This window comes from Bufo bufo, chromosome 7 (genome assembly GCF_905171765.1).
Source record: "Bufo bufo chromosome 7, aBufBuf1.1, whole genome shotgun sequence".
Taxonomy (NCBI): domain Eukaryota; kingdom Metazoa; phylum Chordata; class Amphibia; order Anura; family Bufonidae; genus Bufo; species Bufo bufo.
This window is the reverse complement of record NC_053395.1, coordinates 106,680,419-106,705,750: the sequence shown is the minus strand read 5'-3', so window position 1 is coordinate 106,705,750 and position 25,332 is coordinate 106,680,419. Positions and strand designations below refer to the sequence as shown.

The 25,332-nt window shown below is 43.2% G+C and overlaps 1 protein-coding gene across 1 annotated transcript in view; it reads right to left on the bottom strand.

The window, feature by feature from the left end:
* Positions 1-25,332, bottom strand: part of LOC121008604 (glutaminase kidney isoform, mitochondrial-like) — a 1,417,393-nt gene that overhangs the window by 823,374 nt on the left and 568,687 nt on the right. The gene's annotated exons all lie outside the window — the stretch shown is intronic.

The window sequence follows — 25,332 nt, the reverse complement described above, 5'->3', positions numbered from 1 at the left end:
GAATCTCCTCCTTGCTCCCCAACGTCAGAAAGCTAGAGCGTCGTAATCTCACGATGCGCGAGCCAGTGCATGCGCAGTTCATTCTCTGAAGCTGATGCCAGCACAGGAAAGGAACACTATCACGACACTGTGCATGCGCTAGCTCGCGCATTGCGAGATTACGGTGCTCTAGCTTTCTGACGTCAGGGAGCAAGGAGGAGATTCTGAGGATGCGGGGCGGTCCTGGGCTCCTTCACGCTGGACTCATCGCTGGGACAGGACTCATCTCAGGTTAATTTGCATATGTATCAAATCACAGAGCTATGGGGACTGGGTATAGCGGATGTGCTACCTGCCATCTAGCAACCCATGTCCTCAGCTCTATTCACAAAATCCCGGTGACAGGTTCCCTTTAAGTGGGCGAGCAGCTGTTTGATAAGGGGGCGGGTGGGGTGCTGAATAGGTCACATTTTAAGGGGGTGGGGTCACTGTTATGGGAGATAATGTATCTTTCAATGACACACAAACATTAAATGAAATAGTGGAAATATACCCGTGCGAAGTCGGGTCATATTGCTAATGTATGTGTATATATATATATATATATATATATATATATATATATATATTTCTTATAGTATAAAAAAGGAGTTTCTGTTTGTCTGTCTGTCTAGAGACATTCTTTATGCGCAACCAAACGACTGGACCAATCTTCACCAAATTTGGCACTCAGGTTCCCGGGAGGGTTTTAGACCGGGTCTCCCCTCTCTAGGACGTACCGTTCCTCAGATATTCCCCCCAAATAACCTGCATTAGCCAATACAAGCCTGCAAGTCTTTCTCTTTGAATCCAAACTGCCATAAACACAGTATTACTCCAGGTTTCCATAACAACCAAGCCATTTTTCTTTACTGCTTAAAGGGGCGATCACTGTGAAAGTCACTGTTAATGGGGCGGTCACTGTTAAAGGGGTGGTCACTGTGGGGGTCACTGTTAAAGGGGCGGTCACTGTGAGAGTCACTGTTAAAGGGACGGTTAAAGGGGCGGTCACTGTGAAAGTCACTGTTAAAGGGGTGGTCAGTGTGAAAGTCACTGTCAAAGAGGCGGTCACTGTGAAAGTCACTGTCAAAGAGGCGGTCACTGTGAAAGTCACTGTCAAAGGGGCGGTCACTGTGAAAGGCCCTGTCAAAGGGGCGGTCACTGTGAAAATCACTGTCAAAGGGATGGTCACTGTGAAAGTCACTGTTAACCCCTTAAGGACTCAGCCCTATTTCACCTTAAGTACTTGGCCATTTTTTGCAAATCTGACAAGTGTCACTTTAAGTGCTGATAACTTTAAAACGCTTTTACTCACCCAGGCCGTTCTGAGATAGTTTTTTCGTCACATATTGTACTTCATGACACTGCTAAAATTGGGTCAAAAAAATAAAAAAATTTGCATAAAAAAATACCTAATGTACCCAAAATTTTGAAAAACTTGCAAATTTCAAAGTTTCAGTTTCTCTACTTCTGTAATACATAGTAATACCCCAAAAAATTGTGATGACTTTATATTCCCCATATGTCCACTTCATGTTTGTATCATTTTGGGAATGATATTTTATTTTTTGGGGATGTTACATAGTTTAGAAGTTTAGAAGCAAATTTCGAAATTTTTCAGAAATTTTCCAAATCCCACTTTTTATGGACCAGTTCAGGTCTGAAGTCACTTTGTGAGGCTTATGTAATAGAAACCATCCAAAAATGACCCCATTTTAGAAACTACACCCCTCAAGGTATTAAAAACTGATTTTACAAACTTTGTTAACCCTTTAGGTCTTCTACAAGACTTCATGGCAAATGGACTTAAAATTTAAGAATTTCGATTTTTTGGAAAATATTCCAATATAACCTTTTTCTTCCAGGAACAAGGCAAGGGTAAACTGCCAAACAAAACTCAATATGGGTTGCCCTGATTCTGTAGTTTGCAGAAACACTGTCTTTAGAAGATTGGCACACATACATGCGGAGCCCCACGGAGTCTAAACACTTTATTATAACTGTATCTGATATAATACAATAAAATACAATAAAAATGTACATGTAATAAAATATCAAAAAATAAAATTGGATTAAACAAGTAGATTCAGTTACTCCCAATGTAATTCGGGTTTTCTTATTGCAGATATTGATATAAACAGGTATCTGCAAAGGTTGCAAATGCCCTGGGTATTTCTTTAATATAGCATACTCTGCTGGTATACAGGCGGCTATGATTGCAAATAGATTATGGCTACTATCTTGATAGACGTGTTGTTTCTATATCTGGTTGTTATATGTCACAATAGTTGAAATAAGAATACGAATACATTCAGTTATAGATATCTATTGTATCTCAGCAGCGAAACAACGGCACACAAATATATGCTACTACTTATCGATGCAGTCCATATGTTTCCCAAATGCTCTGTAATTAGTTCTCATGAGAATGTTCGCAAAATTTCACATAGACTTTCGTTAAAATTTTCGTTAAAAAAAACGGCATGAAAAAATCGGCACAAAAGAACCACATGAGATAGTCTCCTACAGGCAGGAACCGTACTGGTAATACTTCGCAGGGTGTAAATCAAAGTCAATACTAATAACCCACACTCGTGGGCTTACCTTCCCTTTTATTCAGCTGGTTTTTTCGAGTTGTTGTTAATTCCGATTGCAGGCCGACGTCCCGGTTTTTGCTATGTCGGCGTCTCGATAATCTGTGTGTCACGTGGGTTGTGTTCCCAGTGATAGTTTCCAGCTGATTTGAGGTAGGTATGTGCAAAGCGTATTTTTTTCGAATCCTCAATATCCTTTATGTTTAACAGTGCACTGCCCAATCGGGGTTCAAATCTTTAAGGGGTGAAGCATTTGCCAGACGCGTTTCGGGGATAACTCTCCCCTTCCTCAGTGGCATCACCCCTTGCAAGTGAATTGTGGGTTTTTATACCCTTCGATGGTCTCATGGGAAAAGAGGTATCATGGAAAAAAAGGTATGGATTCCTTCAATGTGGATTCCTTCAATGTGGATTTTTCTCATGTGTGATTGTTCTCTCGATTTTAAGGGTATTTTTTCTTGCTGTAACTGCCCATAATTGTTTAAAAGTCCATAGATAATGCGATTTTACCAATTATCAAGTGTTTTTGTACATGCAGATTTTCCATGCGATTTTTGTGTTTTTTCTTATGGTGTGTTTTTTTCTTTATTGATGCGTTTTTTCGATATTTTTTGCATTTCTTCATACTGAATCGATTGTATATCATATTTTCTTGAAATAACATTCCTAAATCCAGTTATAAACAAACTGTTCTATACATTCTATATTTATAGCGGTTTCTATATCCAAATATCCATCCTTCAAAATGATTATCTTCAGAGTTGGACCACAACTTGGCCGCTTAATAATAAATCTGACACATTCAGGGGAGTCAGATTTATTATTAAGCGGCCAAGTTGTGGCCCAACTCTGAAGATAATCATTTTGAAGGATGGAAATTTGGATATAGAAACCGCTATAAATATAGAATGTATAGAACAGTTTGTTTATAACTGGAATTAGAAATGTTATTTCAAGAAAATATGATATACAGTCGATTCAGTATGAAGAAATGCAAAAAATATCGAAAAAACGCATCAATAAAGAAAAAACGCACCATAAAGAAAAAAAGCACAAAAATCGCATGGAAAAAACGCATGTACAAAAACACTTGATAATCGGTAAAATTGCATTATCTATGGACTTTTAAACAATTATGGGCAGTTACAGCAAGAAAAAATACCCTTAAAATTGACTGAAAAACAATCACACATGAGAAAAATCCACATTGAAGGAATCCATACCTTTTTTTCCATGATACCTCTTTTCCCATGAGACCATCGAAGGGTATAAAAACCCACAATTCACTTGCAAGGGGTGATGCCACTGAGGAAGGGGAGAGTTAACCCCGAAACGCATCTGGCGAATGCTTCAGCCCTTAAAGATTTGAACCCCGATTGGACAGTGCACTGTTAACCATAAAGGATATTGAGGATTCGAAAAAAATACGCTTTGCACATACCTACCTCAAATCAGCTGGAAACCTATCACTGGGAACACAACCCACGTGACACACAGATTATAGAGACGCCGACATAGCAAAAACCGGGACGCCGGCCTGCAATCGGAATTAACAACGACTCTAAAAAACCAGCTGAATAAAGGGGTAGGTAAGCCCACGAGTGTGGGTTATTAGTACTGACTTTGATTTACACCCTGCGAAATATTACCAGTACGGTTCCTGCCTGTAGGAGACTATCTCATGTGATTCTTTTGTGCCGATTTTTTCATGCCGTTTTTTAACGAAAATTTAAACGAAAGTCTATGTGAAATTTTGCAAACATTCTCATGAGAACTAATTACAGAGCATTTGGGAAACATATGGACTGCATCGATAAGTAGTAGCATATATTTGTGTGCCGTTGTTTCGCTGCTGAGATACAATAGATATCTATAACTGAGTGTATTCGTATTCTTAGTTCAACTATTGTGACATATAACAACAACCAGATATAGAAACAACACGTCTGTCAAGATAGTAGCCATAATCTATGTGCAATCATAGCCACCTGTATACCAGCAGAGTAGGCTATACTAAAGAAATACCCAGGGCATTTTCAACCTTTGCAGCTACCTGTTTATATCAATATCTGCAATAAGAAAACCAGAATGACATTGGGAGTAACTGAATCTACTGTTTAATCCAATTTTATTTTTTGATATTTTATTACATGTACATTTTTATTGTATTTTATTGTATTATATCAGATACAGTTATAATAAAGTGTTTAGACTCCGTGGGGCTCCGCATGTATGAGTGTGCCAATCAGAATGAGTGTGACAGTTACTTAAATTGAAGGGTGAATTCATCAGATTGTGCACCTCCCGTGATTGTGTGGCTAGTGAGCTATTTCCAAGATAATTTACCAAGTTTGCAGAAACACCCCATATGTGGTCAAAAACTACTGTTTGGCCAAATGGGAGGACATAGGAGGGGAACGCCATATAGTTTTTGCAAGGCAGATTTTGCAGGACTGGTTTTGGTTATACCATGTCCCATTTCAAGCCCCCCGTTGCACCACTAGAATATAAATTCCAAAAAAGTGACTCCATCTAAGAAAGTACACCCCTTAAGGTATTCAAAACTGGGTTTACAAACTTTGTTAACCCTGTAGGTGTTCCACAAGAGTTAATGGCAGATGGAGAAACAATTTTGGAATTTCAATTTTTTGGAAGATTTTCCATTTTAACCCATTTTTTCCAGTAATAAAGTAAGGGTTAACTGCCAAACAAAACTCAATATGGGTTGCCCTGATTCTGTAGTTTGCAAAATCACCCCATATGTGGTCGTAAACTACTATTTGGCTAAACGACAGGACATAGAAGAAGGGGAACGCCATATGGTTTTTGGAAGGCAGATTTTGCAGGACTGGTTTATTTACACCATGTACCCTTTCAAGCCCCCTGATGCACCCCTAGAGTAGAACTCCATAAAAGTGACCCCATCTAGGAAACTACGGGATAAGGTGGTTGTTGTTTTAGGACTATTTTAGGGTAAATATGATTTTTGGTTGCTCTACATTACACTTTTTTGAGGCAAGGTAACAAAAAAAATGTAATTCTAAAATTGTTACTACATTCGCTATTTAGTTTTGTGGAACACCTAAAGGGTTAACAAAGTTTGTAAAGTAACTTTTGAATACCTTGAGTGGTGTAGTTTCTTAGATGGCGTCACTTTTTTTTTGAGTTTCTAGTCTAGGCTACATCAGGGGGGGCTTCTAATGGGACATGGTGTAAATAAACCAATCCATCAAAATCTGCCTTCCAGAAACCATATGGCGTTCCCTTCGTTCTATGCCTTGCCGTGTGGCTATATAGCCATTTACGACCACATATGGGGTGTTTCTGCAAACTACAGAATCAGGGCAATATATATTTAGTTTTGTTTGTCTGTTAAGCCTTGCTGTATTACAGGAAAAAAGGATTCAAATGGAAATCCTGCAAAAAAATTGGTGTTTTGGCACCGTTTTTATTTTATATTTTTAACGCTGTTCATCCGAGGGGTTTGGTCAAATGTTATTTTTATAGGGCAGATGAGATGGCGTTTTTTTTGGCACTAATTGGGGGTTCATATGACATTTTGATCGCTCGCTATTACACTTTTTGTGATGTTAGGTGACAAAAAATGTCTTTTTTAACACGTTTTTTTTAAAAAACACTGTTCATGGCGGAAGGGGGGGGATTACATGTTATTTTTATAGAGAAGATTTTTACGGACGCGGCGATGCCCAATATGTATGGCTCTCAGACTTTGGAGACACTAAGCAGGCATCCTCAAACTGCATCCCTCCAGATGTTGTAAAACTACAATTCCCACCATGCCCTGCTGATGGCTGTAGGTTGTCTGGGCATGCTGGAAGTTATAGTTTTACAACATCTGGAGGGCCGCAGTTTGAGGATGCCTGCACTAAAACTAATATTTTTGGAAAAAGTCTGAGAACCATAGTTGGGGATTATAAAAATTTAGTACTCCATGGAAGTGTGATACTCTCTGAAGCAATCGATAACGGCCATTCTGTTCTGATTAACCCCTGCTGCGCCGCAATCGCATTTTAAACCCATGACGTACCGGTACGTCATGGGTCCTTAAGGACTCGGGAAACATGCCGTACCGGTACGTCATGCATCCCTAAGGGGTTAAAGGGGCGATCATTGTGAAAGTCACTGTTAAAGGGGCGGCCCTGTGAAAGGGGAGGTCACTGTGAAATGGGCGGTCACTGTGAAAGTCACTGCTAAAAGGGCGGTCACTGTGAAAGTCACTGTTAAAGGGGCGGTCACTGTGAAAGTCACTGTCTAAAGGAAGGTCACTGTAAAAGTCACTGTCAAAGGGGTGGTCACTGTCAAAGGGGCGGTCACTGTGAAAGTCACTGTTAAAAGTGCGGTCACTGTGAAAGTGACTTTTAAAGGGGTGGTCACTGTAAAAGTCACTATAAAAGGGGTGGGCACTGTGAAAGTGACTGTTAAAGGGGCAGGCACTTTTAATGTCACTCTTAAAGGGGCAGGGACTGTGGAGGTCATTGTTAAAGGGGCGGGTACTGTACAGGTCAATGTTATGGGGGAAACTGTCAATATCTTTTTATGACACGGAAACATAAAATGATATAGATGAAATATATCTGTGAGAAGTCGGGTCCTTCTGACCGCCCCATTAACAGTGACTTTCACAGAGATCGCTCTTTTGACAGTGACTTTCACAGTGACCGCCCCTTTAACAGTGAATTTCACAGTGACCGCCCCTTTAACAGTGAATTTCACAGTGACCGCCCCTTTTAACACTCACTTTCACAATGACCACTTCATTTAACAGTGACTGCCCCTTTAACAGTGACCGCCCATTTAACAGTAACTTTCACAGTGACCGCCCATTTAACAGTCACTTTCACAATGACCGCCCCTTTAACAGTGACTTTCACAGTGACCATCCCCTTAACAGTCACTTTCACAGTGACCGCCCCTTTAACAGTGACATTCAAAGTGTCCGCCCCTTTAACAGGTACCTTCATAGCACCCGCCCCTTTAATAACAGTGAACTCCACTGTGCCCGCCTATTTAAAAACAGTGACTTCCACAGGGCCCGCCCCTTTAAGCAGTAAAGAAAAATGGCTGGGTTGCTATGGAAACCTGGAGTAAAACTGTGTTTATAGCAGTTGGGATTTGAAGAGAAAGACTTGCAGGCTTGTATTGGCTAATGTGGGTCATTTTTTTGGGGAACATCTCAGGAACAGTAAGTCCTAGAGAGCTGAGACTCGGTCTATAACCTTCCCGGACACCTGATGTACCTGTGTAAAAAATTTGGTGAAGATCGGTCCAGTCGTTTGGTCACGCATAAAGAACGTCTAGATAGACAGAAACTCATTTTTATATACAGTCAGGTCCATAAATATTGGGACATCGACACAATTGTAACATTTTTGGCTCTATACACCACCACAATTGATTTAAAATGAAACAAACAATATGTGCTTTAACTGCAGACTGTCAGCTTTAATTTGAGGGTATTTACATCCAAATTAGGTGAACGGTGTAGGAATTACAACAGTTTGCATATGTGCCTCCCACTTGTTAAGGAACAAAAATTAATGGGACAACTGTCTTCTCAGCTGTTCCATGGTCAGGTGTGTGTTATCCCCTCATTTTCATAATTACAATAAGCAGATAAAAGGTCCAGAGTTCATTTCAAGTGTGCGATTTGCATTTGGAATCTGTTGCTGTCAACTCTCAAGATGAGATCCAAAGAGCTGTCACTATCATATCAGTGAAGCAAACCATCATTAGGCTGAAAAAAAAAAAAAAAAACATCAGAGAGATAGCAAAAACATTAGGCGTGGCCAAAACAACTGTTTGGAACATTCTTAAAAAGAAGGAACGCACCAGCAACATCAAAAGACCCGAAAGACCACGGAAAACAACTGTGGTGAATGACCGAATAATTATTTCCTTGGTGAAGAAAACACCCTTCACAACAGTTTACCAGATCAAGAACACTCTCCAGGAGGTAGGTGTATGTGTGTCAAAGTCAACAATCAAGAGAAGACTTCACCAGAGTGAATACAGAGGGTTCACCACAAGATGTAAACCATTGGTGAGCCTCAAAAACAGGAAGGCCAGATTAGAGTTTGCCAAACTACATCTAAAAAGCCTTCACAGTTCTGGAACAACATCCTATGGACAGATGAGACCAAGATCAACTTGTACCAGAGTGATGGGAAGAGAAGAGTATGGAGAAGGAAAGGAACTGCTCATGATCCTAAGCATACCACCTCATCAGAGAAGCATGGTGGTGGTAGTGTCATGGCGTGGGCATGTATGGCTGCCAATGAAACTGGTTCTCTTGTATTTATTGATGATGTGACTGCTGACAAACGCAGCAGGATGAATTCTGAAGTGTTTCGGGCAATATTATCTGCTCATATTCAGCCAAATGATTCAGAACTCATTGTACGGGGCTTCACAGTGCAGATGGACAATGACCCAAAGCATACTGCAAAAGCAACCAAAGAGTTTTTTAAGGGAAAGAAGTGGAATGTTATGCAATGGCCAAGTCAATCACCTGACCTGTATCCGAATGAGCATGCATTTCACTTGCTAAAGACAAAAGTGAAGGGAAAATGCCCCAAGAACAAGCAGGAACTGAACACAGTTGCAGTAGAGGCCTGGCAGAGCACCACCAGGAATGAAACCCAGCGTCTGGTGATGTCTATGCGTTCCAGACTTCAGACTGTAATTGACTGCAAAGGATTTGCAACCAAGTATTAAAAAGTGAAAGTTTGATTTATGATTATTATTCTGCCCCATTACTTTTGGTCCCTTAACAAGTGGGAGGCACATATGCAAACTGTTGTAATTTCTACATCGTTCACGTGATTTGGATGTAAATACCCTCAAATTAAAGCTGACAGTCTGCCGTTAAAGCACATCTTGTTAATTTTATTTCAAATCCATTGTGGTAGTGTATAGAGACAAACATTTTAGAATTGTGTCGATGTCCCAATATTTACGGACCTGACTGTATATATATATATATATATATATATATATATATGAAACTAGCAGAAGGACCCGGCTTCGCATGGGTATATTTCATCTATTACATTTTATGTTTTTGTGTGTCGTAAAAAGATATCGACAGTTTCCCCCATAACCGTGACTTCTACAGTGCCTGCCTCTTTAACATTGACCTCCACAGTGGCCGCCCCTTTAACAGTGACCTCCACAGTGCCCGCCCCTATAAAAGTGACCACCCCTTCTTCAGTGTCCGCCCCTTTAACAGAGACCTCCATAGTGACCGCCCCTTTAACAGTGACCGCCACTTTAACAGTGACTTTCAAAGTGACCTCCCCTTTAACAGTGACCACCCCGTTAACAGTGACTTTCACAGTGACCTCCCCTTTAACAATGACTTCCCCTTTAACAGTGACTTTCAAAGTGCCCGCCCCTTTAAAAGTGACCACCCCTTTAACAGTGAGCTTCATAGTGGCTGCCCCTTTAACAATGGCTTCCACAGTGCCTGCCCCTTTGACAGAGACCTCCACAGTGCCCACGCCTTTAACAGTGACTTCCACAGTGCTCGCCCCTATAACAGTGACCACCCCTTTAACCATGACTGTCATAGTGACCGCCCCTTTAACAGGGACCTTTATACGCTCGCCCCTTTAATAACAGGGATCTCCACAGTGCCGGCCCATTTAATAACAGTGACCTCCACAGTGCCCGCCCCTTTAATAACAGTGACCTGCACTGTGCTCGCACTTTTAAAAACAGTGACCTCAACTGTTCCCGCCCCTTTAAGCAGTAAAGAAAAATGGCTGGGTTGTTATGGAAACCTGGAGTAAAACGGTGTTTATGGCAGTTGGAATTTGATTGGCTTACATTGGCTAATGTGGGTAATTTTTTGGGGATATCTTAGGAATGGTACGTCCTAGAGAGCTGAGACCCGGTCTAAAACCTTCCCGGACACCTCATGTGCCAAATTTGCTGAAGATCGGTCCAGTCGTTTGGTCACGTATAAAGAACGTCCAGACAGACAGACAGAAACTCATTTTTATAAATATAAAAGACTAGTAGAAGGACCCGGCTTTGCACGGGTATATTTCATCCATTTCATAATAGGTTTCCGTGTGTCGTAAAAAGATATTGTTAGTTTCCCCCATAACAGTGACCTTTACAGTACCCGCCCATTTAACAATGACCTTCACAGTGCCCGCCCCCTTTAACAGTGCCTGCCCCTATAACAGTTACTTTCACAGTGACCGTCCCTTTAACAGTGACTTTCACAGTAACCGCACCTTTAACAGTGACTTTCACAGTGACCACCCCTTTAACAGTGACTTTCATAGTGACCGCCCTTTTAACAGTGACTTTCACATTAACCGCCCCTTTAACTGTGACTTTCACAGTGACCGCCCATTTAAAATTGACTTTCACAGTGACCGCCCCTTTAACAGTGACTTTCACAGTGACCGCCCCTTTAACAGTGATTTTCACAGTGACCGCCCCATTAACAGTGACTTTCACAGTGACTTCCCCTTTAACAGTAACCACCCCCTTAACAGTGACTTTCACAGTGACTGCCCCTTTAACAGTGACTTTCACATTAACCGCCCCTTTAACTGTGACTTTCACAGTGACCGCCCATTTAAAATTGACTTTCACAGTGACCGCCCCATTAACAGTGACTTCCCCTTTAACAGTAACCACCCCCTTAATAGTGACTTTCACAGTGACCGCCCCTTTAACAGTGACTTTCATAGTGCACGCCCCTTTAACAGGGACCTTCATAGCGCCTGGCCCTTTAATAACAGTGACCTCCACAGTGCCCGCCCCTTTAATAACATTGACTTCGCCCATTTAAGCAGTAAAGAAAAATGGCTGGGTTGTTATGGAAACCTGGAGTAAAACTGTGTTTATGGCAGTTGGGATTTGAAGATAAAGACTTGCAGGCTTGTATTGGCTAATGTGGGTTATTTTTTGGTAACATTTCAGGAACGGTACGTCCTATAGAGTTGAGACACGGTCTGAAATCTTCCCGGACACCTGATGTACCGTGACCGCCCCTTTAACAGTAACTTTCACAGTGACTGCCCCTTTAACAGTGACCGCCCCTTTAAACAGTGACCACCCCTTTAAACAGTGACTTTCACAGTGACCGCCCCTTTAAAAGTGACTTTCACAGTGACCGCCCCTTTAACAGTGACTTTCATAGTGCACGCCCCTTTAACAGGGACCTTCATAGTGCCCGCCCCTTTAATAACAGTGACCTCCACAGTGCCCGCCCATTTAATAACAGTGATCTCCACTGTGCCTGCCCCTTTAAAAACAGTGACCTCCACAGTGCTCGCCCCTATAAGCAGTAAATAAAAATGGCTGGGTTGTTATGGAAACCTGGAGTAAAACTGTGTTTATGGCAGTTGGGATTTGAAGAGAAAGACTTGGCTTGTATTGTAAAGACTACAGGCTTGTATTGGCTAATGTGGGTTATTTTTTGGGAATATCTCAGAAACGGTACGTCCTAGAGAGCAGTCGTTTGGTCGCGTATAAAGAAAGTCCAGACAGACAAATTAATTTATATATATATAAGAGATATTATAAAAATGAGTTTCCGTCTGTCTAGTCGTCTGTCTGGACGTTCTTTATGCGCGACCAAACGACTGGACCGATCTTCACTAAATTTGGCACACAGGTACTTCATGTGTCCGGGAAGGTATTAGACCTGGACTCAGCTCTCTAGGACGCACCGTTCCTGAGATATTCCCAAAAAACTACTTGCATTAGTTAATACAAGCCCCCAACTGCCATGCACATGGTCACATGTCCCTTATCAGCCAATAGAAGCTCGCAGTCTCCACACACACAGTTTTATTCCAGGTTTACATAACAACCCAGCCATTTTTCTTTACTGCTATAAGTCAGCATTAGGCTAAGGCTACACGCCGCCATGCACAGCTCAGCAGACATTATCACACAATAGGAAAGAAAAACAAACTTAGTTTTTCTTTCCTATTGTCACTGCCACTGGGGGGTGGCGCCCCCAGCTGGTGAGTTTGAACCGTGCACCATGTGCTTTTAATCAGAAAGATTGTATAGCTGTATTCTACTTTGCCCATATAGCAGGCTGACAGCCTGGGAGAGGCATGTGTACGATATAGCTACTTTGCCCAGATTGTAGGCTGTAAGCCCAGGAGAGGCATGTTAGAGTAGGCCCCATCTGATGAGAAGCCACCTTGTCGTTCGGTAGATGGGCCAGACATAGTTTTGATCAATAATATGCGCGAAGAGCTTCTAACTGCCCTTGCAGTAAGTATGGCCACCAAGCAGTTTATTTTTCATTTAGTATTTGCTTATATCTTTGTGCAGTGTGCTGTTAACTGTAGTTCTACTAATCACATTATCACACAATAGACTTAGATACACAGCACAGTATCACACATAATATGATTAGATACACAGCTCAACACACAGTATCACACATGATGGGGTTAGATACACAGTTCAGCAGACAGTATACCACATGATGGGGTTAGATACACAGCTCAGCAGACAGTGTCACACAGGATAGGATTAGATACACAGCTCAGCAGACAGTGTCACACAGGATAGGATTAGATACACAGCTCAGCAGACAGTATCACACAGGATCGGATTAGATACAGGGAGTTAAAAGTGTTAAAAAGTTGTTTAGGGTTGTGGGCCAGCGAAGATATGAGAGATGAGAAGTAGGCCTGCTTTGCATCAGCGAGTTAGGATTTGAATATGAGGAGGGATTGCTTGTAAGCGGTGAATTGATCCAGCCAAGTCTTATCTGAGGTAGGTGCCCACCAATGCAATGTCTGTAAAATGCTAGCGTAGTAGTATTCTCAAGTGTGGGGGCACTATGTCCCCTGCCTTTCTGTATCTGGTGAGCATTGATAGTGCAAGACAGGATTTAGTTTTAGCAGAAACAAAATCCCTCAGTACAGCATCTGTTTTCCTAAAAAGGGAGTTAGCAATTAAAATTGGGATAGTACAAAATAAATATAGGAACTTGGGTAGGAGCATCATTTTGAAGGCTGTCGTCCAACCAAACCATGAAATATGTTTAGAACAAGAATGGATGTCCCCCTGAACAGCAGTCAGGAGAGGTGGGAAATGTTTAATAAATAGGAGGGACGTCTGAGACCTCAATTTTATTCCCAGGTACGTCATGTGGGAATCCAAACTTGTAGAAAGAATAATGATGGCGGCACTCACCCAGATGTTGCAAAAAGCTTCTTTATTCGTACACTTCAGGTAAAAGTAAACAGCGGGCTGGGGCGGACCATTGTGTGTAGATGCTGAGTGATCAGCTGGCGACGGCCGTTTTGCGCACTTGCGCTTCCTCTGGCCTCTGACCTAGTCGCGCTACCCATGCGCTCATTTTAAGGCGTCTCTGTTGCCTCGGCAACCATTGACGCTAAAAACAAACACCTTGCTTAAAGGGAACCTGTCACAAGTTTTATAGTGTCCTAACTAAGGGCAACATAAATAAGTGACTGATTCTCTTAGCACAATGCTGGGTCACTTTCTTTAATTGACCCAGTCAATCTGCCAACATCTTGTATTGAAAAGCTCCAGCTGATAATGATGAGTCATGAATATTCATGAGCTCCTGACTCTCCCCGTGACTCAATGACATCACGCCGGACTCCAATCAGCTCATTAGCATGCGGCATGCGGCATCTTTGTGTGTATATTATGAGACAACCATCTGTCACACCAGTAAGTGAATACATCTAAGGTACTTTTTAGCAGTTAATGATTGTATATAATTAGTTAGATTATAATCAAATATCCACATGACCGGTTCCCTTTAAGTCAAAAAACGAGGTGGGGTAATAGACTATAACATCCCTGACAGTAGCTCAGTCTATTTTATATACACTGCTCAAAAAAATAAAGGGAACACTTAAACAACACAATGTAACTCCAAGTCAATCACACTTCTGTGAAATCAAACTGTCCACTTAGGAAGCAACACTGAGTGACAATCAATTTCACATGCTGTTGTGCAAATGGGATATACAACAGGTGGAAATTATAGGCAATTAGCAAGACACGCCCAATAAAGAAGTGGTTCTGCAGGTGGTGACCACAGACCACTTCTCAGTTCCTATGCTTCCTGGCTGATGTTTTGGTCACTTTTGAATGCTGGCGGTGCTTTCACTCTAGTGGTAGCATGAGACGGAGTCTACAACCCACACAAGTGGCTCAGGTAGTGCAGCTTATCCAGGATGGCACATCAATGCAAGCTGTGGCAAGAAGGTTTGCTGTGTCTGTCAGCGTAGTGTCCAGAGCATGGAGGCGCTACCAGGAGACAGGCCAGTACATCAGGAGACGTGGAGGAGGCCGTAGGAGGGCAACAACCCAGCAGCAGGACCGCTACCTCCGCCTTTGTGCAAGGAGGAACAGGAGGAGCACTGCCAGAGCCCTGCAAAATGACCTCCAGCAGGCCACAAATGTGCATGTGTCTGCTCAAACGGTCAGAAACAGACTCCATGAGGGTGATATGAGGGCCCGACGTCCACAGGTGGGGGTTGTGCTTACAGCCCAACACCGTGCAGGACATTTGGCATTTGCCAGAGAACACCAAGATTGGCAAATTCGCCACTGGCGCCCTGTGCTCTTCACAGATGAAAGCAGGTTCACACTGAGCACATGTGACAGACGTGACAGAGTCTTGAGACGCCGTGGAGAGCATTTTGCTGCCTGCAACATCCTCCAGCATGACCAGTTTGGCATTGGGTCAGTAATGGTGTGGGGTGGTATTTCTTTGGAGGGCCGCACAGCCCTCCATGTGCTCACCAGAGGTAGCCTGACTGCCATTAGGTACCGAGATGAGATCCTCAGACCCCTTGTGAGACCATATGCTGGTGCGGTTGGCACTGGGTTCCTCCTAATGCAAGACAATGCTAGACCTCATGTGGCTGGAGTGTGTCAGCAGTTCCTGCAAGACGAAGGCATTGATGCTATGGACTGGCCCGCCCGTTCCCCAGACCTGAATCCAATTGAGCACAACTGGGACATCATGTCTCGCTCTATCCACCAACGTCACGTTGCACCACAGACTGTCCAGGAGTTGGCAGATGCTTTAGTCCAGGTCTGGGAGGAGATCCCTCAGGAGACCGTCCGCCACCTCATCAGGAGCATGCACAGGCGTTGTAGGGAGGTCATACAGGCACGTGGAGGCCACACACACTACTGAGCCTCATTTTGACTTGTTTTAAGGACATTACATCAAAGTTGGATCAGCCTGTAGTGTGTTTTTCCACTTTAATTTTGAGTGTGACTCCAAATCCAGACCTCCATGGGTTGAAAAATTTGATTTCCATTTTTTTATTTTTGTGTGATTTTGTTGTCAGCACATTCAACTATGTAAAGAACAAAGTATTTCAGAAGAATATTTAATTGATTCAGATCTAGGATGTGTTATTTTTGTGTTCCCTTTAATTTTTTTGAGCAGTGTATAATCGCGTGTTTTATTTTTATAAACATACACTTAGATCGTTGCGATCATTTAGTCCCAGAGGACCCATCGCAGAGGTGCGGATAATCCACTTCGCCTCCTTTTGCAAAAGGAGGCGGTCTCTATCTCCACTTAATACTGGGGCAGGGACATGTTCCAGGGCTGCGAATTTTAGACATTTTGTATTATAATCGTGCTTGTTGCGAATATGCTCGATGAGCCTTAGACACCCTTTTCCTGACCTGATGGAATTAATATGCTCCCTGAATCTCTCATACATAGGGCGGATAGTCTTCCCTATGTAGAAAGATCCACAAGCACATAATACCAGGTAAACTACGTATTTTGTCCTACATGTGGTAAATTGTTTTACCCTGTGTCTAATGCCTGCGAAAAAAAGGTATTTGCCCTGTAAAGCATACTGGCAGAAAGAACAGTCCCCGCATTTATAACTCCCTATTGGTATGCGTTCAGTGAGCCAATTTTTAGTTTTATTTTCCTTCAACCTGCTCCTCACTAGTTTGTCTTTGATCGTATGACACTTTTTGAAAGTAATGAGGGGTTTGTTACATGTTAAATCCTGGAGCCCTTCTTCATTTTTGAGGATGTCCCAGTTTTTAAATATAACTTGTTTAATCATGAATAATAAACACCAATAGTAAATGACTCACAGCAGTGAGTACCCGTGCAAAGCCAACACGTACAGTTATACACCAAAAAGGAAGACAGGGCTAGCACACAGTAATATTATATATAAACTTTATTAGCGTCTCCATATGAGACAAAAAGCGGTAAAATATACATAGAAAACAATATGATGGTGAATAGAGAGCACACAAGATGACATGGAGCACCACTAAGGGCTCATCCTATAATGGCAAATAAATTCAGGAAAAAAAATAAAAATATATATAGCATATATTATGCATATAAGCCAGACAGGATGTCAAATGCATATAATCAGGCAGAACTATCAGGACAGGGTAGAGATGTCATACAATGTACAAGAAACAAATATAAAGTGCATAGTGCAAATATCACAAAGTATATAGATCACTCATGCTGAATTGACCGCTAAAAAGCCATAAGATAGATACCTGAGTGGTGCACCGACAACCCCTGCTAGGAGGCTATATTTAAAAGCGAAAGCAAATCTATCTGTGGTGTTTTTTATCTAACTGCTTTTTTTCTTCTTCAGTAACTCACTTTGTGTATATTGACCTGCTCTTTTTATTGCTGTATCTAACTCAGTTTCTGGGTAACCCCTGTGTAGGAGTCTCTCTTTTAGTTCCTGGGCCTGCAATGTACAGTATACCCTGTTTCTGTGCTATTGATGCGTTTTAGGCGTATGAATTGTCCATACGGGACTGCTTGTTTTACGCTACGTGGATGATAACTGTCATAATGGAGTGATGAGTTTGTGGCGGATGGCTTACGGAAACCGGTGGTGACTATAGTGTCCTCATCTATTGTAACTCGTACATCAAGGAAGTCTAATGTCGTGCCTCCAAAATTTACAGTAAATTTCATATTCATCTCATTCTGATTATTTAGGAAATAGACAAATTCTTCACACAACTGTTTCGAGCCTTGCCAAACCATAAGGACATCATCCACTAAGCGTAAAAATAATTATATGTGTTGCAGGTATGGATTAGAGGTAGAACAAACATAGCGGTCCTCAAAGATTGCCAAATATAAATTGGCGAACGTGCAAGACACGGGTGTGCCCATGGCCGTACCATAGATCTGCCTGTACCAGCATCCCCCAAAAGTAAATACATTATTGCTGAGTACAAAATTGAGTGCTTCCTGGACAAAGGAGCAGTAGACACCGCTCTTGTCTGTTTTGCTCAGTACCTTAAAGACCGCCTGCACACCCTCCCCAATAGGGATACGGGTGTACAGGCTCTCCACATCAAGGGACACCAAATTAAAATCTTCCTGTTACTGGAAATGCTTCAGTGCTTCCAGGAAGGCATTGGTGTCACGCAAATATGTAGGAGCATATGACAAGAGCGGTCTCAACAACCAGTCCAGGTATTTGGATAGCGACTCCGTCACTGACCCTATCCCCGCCACAATGGGGCGACCCGGGATATGGGTCAGTGACTTGTGAATCTTAGGTACAAAGTACCAAGTAGGTTTTTTGGGGGATGGTGGCACAAGCCGATCCATGATACGGGCCGTAAAAAAAGTCAACCTCAATGTATCGTGTTAGCAGTTCGCAGAGTTGTACTTGAATAGCAGGGGTAGGATCATTTTCCAGTTTTGAGTAGACTGAGGTATCTCCCAAGTGTCTCTATGCCTCCTGTGGGTAGTATTCCTTAGTGAGGAGTACTATATTGCCCCCCTTGCCTGATGGTTTCACTACAACATCATCCCTGTTAGCTAGCCATTTAATTGCAGACCACTCTTCATTGGTGGTGTTATTCTCCACTTTTGGATACACTAGGGCTTTTACCTCTCTTAATATTTGTTTATGGAAGATGTCGATGCTACTCCCAGCAGGCAAGGGGGGACAATATGTGGATTTTATACCCCCTTCAAAGCGACCCGCTTCCATAGAGGGGGCAGGAAGACCACCTATTTCTGTGTCAGCTAAAAATTCTAGGCAGGCAATTTCCATTTCATTATAGGTTTCATCAATTTTGAAGCCCAGCAAGTTTGTGTGGGCTGGGATTTCACCCTCTCTCTTAGACCCTAATATGGACGAGGAGTTACTATAGATTTTATGCAGTTGTAATTTTCGTATCGCTTTGAAAAGATCTATTTCAAATGTTACTGGATTGAAATTTTCTACTAGGCTAAAGCTGAGCCCTTTATTTAGGGCACTTATACAGGGAGGTGGTAGTTCCAGTGTAGTTAAGTTGATTACAAGATTGTCTTTAGACATAATAGTGGAAGGGGGTGTCATTGACGCCATGACACCTGTGTGATGATTTCCTTGCTGGTCTCCTTTCTCCTTTTCCTTCCCCTTCTTGTGCTGCGTCTAAAGGGAGTACATTATCTACTGTACTTCTCATGGTATTAGTGTCATCAGACATGCTGGAATCACTGTCCGTTGTCCAGTAATTTACTTTTCCTCTGTGGGCATCTTCTTCTTAGCCTTGTTTTGTTCCAGTCAAATATTTTTCCACTATCATAATCACATTTGACTCACAAAAATTTATCTTTTTCAGACTGTGTGATGACTAGTTTTTTGTTTAGTCTTTTTTCAAAGGTAGTCAATTGATTTTCTGTTAATCTTTGTGCTAATTCACTTTTTGCATTCTTTAGGTCTTCGCTGATTTTATTGTATTCCTGTTCTTCCCGTTTCAATACCAACGTGAGTTTTTGGGAGGAAAAATTCATGTGTAGGTTTTTCCACTCTGCTGCGAATGTTTCATCCTCCTCATATTGGAGGAGTTCCTTATAGATTCTGAGTCCTCTGGGAACTCTGCCGCTCATATTGTATGACTTCAGTGAGTTTACCGTCCAGAATAGACAGTAAACTGATGTGGAAATCCTGCCAGTCCAGGGAGTATTTCCCTTTCAATCTCTGAATGTCCTCACTTGGTATGTGGGAATGAAGGACCTGTGATTTAGAGGGATTGACTTCAATACCGCAAAAGTAGTTTTTAGAAATCTCTGAGGGTCAGTGTAGGAGAGCAGGACATTGTCCACAAAGGGTTATTTTATATTCCCTTCCACCCACTTTAAAACATGGGAAAATCACGCTTCTTGTGTTATAAGGTGCTTGACTACCTGGGGCGAACCCTACTTGGTCTCTGTGTATGAGGGAAGGGACTACTGCTTTCAACCTTTCCGCCAAAATGTTAGCCTACATTTTTACATCACAGTTTAGGAACGAAATAGGGCAAAAGTTAGAAAAACTTTCCCGTCTTTGGTAACGTAATAATAAGAGCAGACACCATTTCTTGGGGAAAGCCGCTCATCTCACCTGCTTGATGGTGGCTTCAGTGGGGATGGGGAACCAGGATCTATGAGAACCATCTATAATGGTCAGTGGCGAATCCATCTGAGCCAGGAACTTTATGCAAGTTTTTATTTTTTTTTATATAGTGGCCAGAATTTCCAGAATGGTTATTGTACATTCTGGAGTAGTAGTCAATCTGGGAACATTGACTCTAGCAAGGAATTCATCTATGGTGGCCTGAGAGGGTTGGGTCAGTTGGGAATCTGTTCTAAGATTATAGAGTTGGGAGTAAGGCTACTTTGACACCAGCATTTTTGCTGGATCCATCATGGATCAGCAAAAACGCTTCCGTCATAATAATACAACAGTCTGCATTCATTCTGAACGGATCTGGTTGTATTATCTCTAAAATAGCCAAGACGGAGCAGTCTCTAAAACCGTTGTAAGTCAATGGGGGATGGATCTGTTTTCTTTTGTGTCCGAGAAAACGGATCCGTCACGATTGACTTACATTGTGTGTCATGGCGGATCCGTCTTGCTCCGCACCCAGGGCTGTTTCGGCCATGAGATGAGATAAGAATCTCGCCTCAGGCGTCAGTTCTCTGTATTTCTGAGGAGGCGGCATCCACACAGCAGTTAAACACTGCTGGTGGATGCCGCCAGTGTTCCCTTTAAGCCGCGCATTCCCCTGCCCGCCCCCCCCCCCCCCCTCCTGGAGCGCAGGGAGCTGCGGTCCTGTCACTCACCGAGCACTCACTCACTTCTGCTTGCTCCACCATTCAGCCTGCAGGCAGGGATTTGCGCTGCCGGCCTGTGTGGGAGGAGCCTGCAGCCCGGAAATCTGCATAAGCTCTGCCCACACATTCCTACAGAGCGATCTGTGTCTGCAGGGGAGAGAGGAATGTGAGCATCAGGAACGGGACAAGGTGAGTAGGTACTGTGTTTTGTTTGTTTTTACACAGAGAAGGCAGAGATGACATTTATACTACAAAGGGGGCACAGAGGAGAGGTCATTAATACTACAAAGTGGGCACAGTGGGCATTACTACCATAATGGGGGGCACAGAGGGCATTACTACTGCAAAGGGGGAACAAAGGGCATTACTATTACAAAGGGGGCACAGAGAGCATTACTACCATAAAGGGGCACAGAGGGCATTACTACTATAAAGGGGGCACAGAGGGCATTGCTACTATAAAGGGGGGCACAGAGGGCATTGCTACTATAAAGGGGGCACAGAGGGCATTGCTACTATAAAGGGGCACAGAGGCCATTGTTACTATAAAGGGGCACAGAGGGCATTGCTACTATAAAGGGGACACAGAGGGCTTTACTACTGTGAAGATGGCACAATAGACATTATTACTATGAAGAGGGCACAATGGGCATTACAACTGTGAAGGGGCACAATGGGCACTACTACTGTGAAGGGGGCACAATGGGCATTACTACTATGAAGGGGTACAGAGGGCAATACTAGTGTGAAGGGGGGCACAGTGGTCATTACTACTATGAAGCTGTCACAATGGGCATTACTACTGTGAAGGGGGCACAAAGAGGGCATAACTACTGTAAGGGGGCATAACTATTATGGGGGGCATAGAGTGGGCATTACTACTGTGAAAGGGGCATAATGGCATTTCTACTGTGAAGGTGGCACAATGGGCAATACTACTGTGAAGAGGCCACAGAGTGCATTACTACTCTGAAGAGGGCACAGAGAGGGCATAACTACTGTGAGGGGGCACAAAGAGGGTATTGCCACTGTGAAAGGGGCACAGATGTGTCTGTCCCTGTATGTGTCTGTCACTGTGTGTGTGTGTGTGTCACCATAACCATGCCCACTACCCCATTATCAGCACAAGTGTTATCTGTGGTTTTACATAGGACTGCAGGTAAGGCTACTTTCACATTAGTGCTTTGGCTTTCCGTTTGTGAGATCCGTTCAGGGCTCTCAGAAGCTGTCCAAAACGGATCAGTTTTGCCCTAATGCATTCTGAATGGAAAAGGATTCGCTCAGAATGCATCAGTTTGCCTCCGTTCAGTCTCCATTCCGCTCTGGAGGTGGACACCAAAACGCTGCCTGCAGCGTTTTGCTATCCGCCTGACAAAGTGGAGCCAAACGGATCTGTCCTGGCACACAATGTGAGTCAATGTGGACGGATCCGTTTTATCTGGCACAATAGAAAATGGATCCGTCCCCCATTGACTTTTAATAGAGTTCAAGACAGATCAATCATGGCTATAAAAAGACATACAGTAATACAACCGGATCCGTTCATGACGGATGCATGCGGTTATATTATTGTAACGGAAGCGTTTTTGCAGATCCATGACAGAGCCGCAAAAAACGCTAGTGTGAAAGTAGCCTAACACTACCACATGATCTACACTAATGTTATCTGTAGTTTTACATAGGACTACAGGTAACACTACAGCATTTTCTGTACTCAGATACCCAACACTGTGTTATCTGTGCTGTTACATAGGACTGCAGGTGACATCTACTATAGTATTTGTACTCAGAGATTTATCACTGTGTTATCTGTGGTGTTACATAGGACTGCAGGTGATCTCAATAACATTATCTGTACTTGTACCACCCCAGATCTGGCAGGACAGTCTCGGAGTTTGGTGACTACTTGGCTGTCATGGACGTTCCAGTGCCAGGTGATCAGTGAGACTGGCAACATGTGGTGTGATCTGACAGGTTTCTTGTGGATCTATTCGTGTCTGTGTTGTTTCTGGTAATGGCCACACCCCTTGCTTCTGGAGTTGCATATGTGGTCATTTTACCTTTCCTATTTATTGTGGCTTCTCCCATCATGATGTGTGGTTTATAGCTTCAGTCTGGTTGTTGAGTACTGGTGTTAGGATCTCGGAGGAGTTCCTGTGCTTCTATAGACATTTGAAGTTAAGTGTCTTCTTCTCCTTTAGTTTATTGTGTTGGTTTACTAGTATTGCTCTTTTCCCTGTCATTTGTGTTTGGTCCTGAGGGAGACTCCTATTTGTCCTACCATTTGGAGGAACAGGTTGTCTTTTGTCCTGACATTAGTACCAAGGTTCTACAGGGTGAGTTAGGACTTTAGGTTCCGGTGTATAAATTCACCTACCTTCGGGGTCAGTTCATACTTGCAGTCAGTCAGGACTTTGATTAGGGTTTCTCTAGGAGGTGACCTGCTCCTTTCCCTAGTTTCTAGGCTTTTCCCCCTCACCCCTTTCCTTCCTACATTCAGTGTAGGTTTACCTCGACACCGAAGCGTGACATTGGCGCCATTTACATTTTTGCCTCAGGCAGCAGAATAGCTACAATCGGCCCGGTCCGCACCACATCGCGGACAGAAAAACACTGCTTGCAATGTTATTCTGTCCATGATGGAGACGCAACCAAATGGAACACAATGCATTCTAGTGCATTCCATTTCGTTCAGTTTTGTCCTCATTGACAATGAATGGGGACAAAACGGAAGTGGTTTCCCCCGCTTTTGAGATCAGTCATAAGAAAGGTAAAGTGCAGATGTGAAAGTAGCCTAAAAGCTTTTAAAGAGGACTTGTCATCACTCCTGACATGCCTGTTACTTACATTCCTAACAATATTGGAACATCTATTATGACTATATGTTGTACCATTCCTTTATTATTTTTACTAGAAGTTATGAATGAACTGCTAGCCGTCTGTAGGAAGGGTACAGTTGAGGGTGTGTCCCTGCACAGTCTGACAATAGCAGCACTGATTGGATAAGAGTGCACACCCTAACTGGTTACCACCCATCTGTACTCTTACTGCAGACAGCTAGCAATTCATTCTTAACGTCTAGTAGAAATAATAAAGGAATGGCACAACATAGAGCCATAAGAGCAGATGCTCCAGAATTGTTATTACATGGGGAATGCATGTATCTATTAAAACAGGTATGTCAGGAGTGATGACAGGTCCTCTTTAACCACCTCCGGACCGCCTAACGCAGATTCGCGTTCCGGAGGTGGCAGCGCTGCGCACAGTCACGCACATACGCGTCATCTCGCGAGAGGCGAGATTTCGCTCAAAACCGGCCGGCGCATGCGCATCGCGGGGCGGCAAAATTTAAAGAACAATTTAGTCACCAGCCTGCCAGCAACGATCATTGGCTGGCAGGCTGGCGATTTTCAAAAAATCCAATCACAAGCCATATAACAGATCATATTAGTAAATATGATCTGTTATATGGCTTGTCTGCTCCTCTGCTGGTCCTTTTCGTCGGTTGGATCCAGCAGAGGAGCAGACTGAACTGTGAGTAGCACCAACAGTACACTGTAGCCCCAGATCACCCCCCTGCACCCCAATTAACCCTTTGATCACCCCTTTGATCGCCCCTGTCAATCACTAGTGAAAGGAAAAAAAGTGATCAGTGTAAACTGTCACTTTTTTTTCCCACTGGTATTGACTGTTAGGTTTTAGGGATAGTTTAGGCCCCTTGGTTAGGTAGTTTAGCGTGAGTTAGCGCACAGCCCACCGCACCGCAGTAACTTATTCGCTGTTTAGCGTATCGCTAATCAGCATTTGTACTTTTATAGTATCTGTAAGTGATCAAAACTGATAACGGTCAGATCTATAATTGTATTAGTGTCACCTTAGCTCGCCCTCCACCCAAAACGCAGTGTTTGCCCGATCAGGCCTGATCGATCGCCCACACGTGCGTTCACCCACGCCCGCCCCACCGCAGTGACAAAAAATATATATTTTTTTGATCACTGCACATTCATTTTACACGCACTGCGGCGATAAAAAAAAATCAGTTTTGATATTTTTTATCAACCGCAGCGGCCTCCGGTACTTCGCTAGCCTCCCCTTTGTAAGACAGGCTTGCTTTTTTTCTTGGGTAGTCTCAGGGAATACCCCTAAATTTAGTAGTCCAAAATGTCAAACAGGGGGTATTCTTCTGAAGAGGCCTACAGGATTCTGACCCAGTCGGATGAGGAGTGGGAACCCTCATCTGACTAATCTAGCGGGTCAGAATATGAACCTGTGGAAAGCAGTGGCTCTCTGACCCAAAGTTCGGACGAGGAGGTGGAGGTCCCTGATAGCACCAGGCGTACCAGGCCCCGTGTCGCTAGACCACAGGTTATGCAGGATCCGCTTCAAGAGCAGCAGAGTGGGGCTGTCGCTGCCGGATCACGTGGTGAGGCATACACCAGCAGCGCAGCCCTCCCTGGACCTAGTACCAGCACTGCCGTACAACATGGTGACGTGGCGAGCACCAGAAGGGCAGTTGAAGCTGGTACGGTGGCACGTGCAGTAGTTACCCCGTCGCAGCCACCGCACAGACAGGCCCGTAGAGCCCCTAGAATCCCTGAGGTGCTGGCA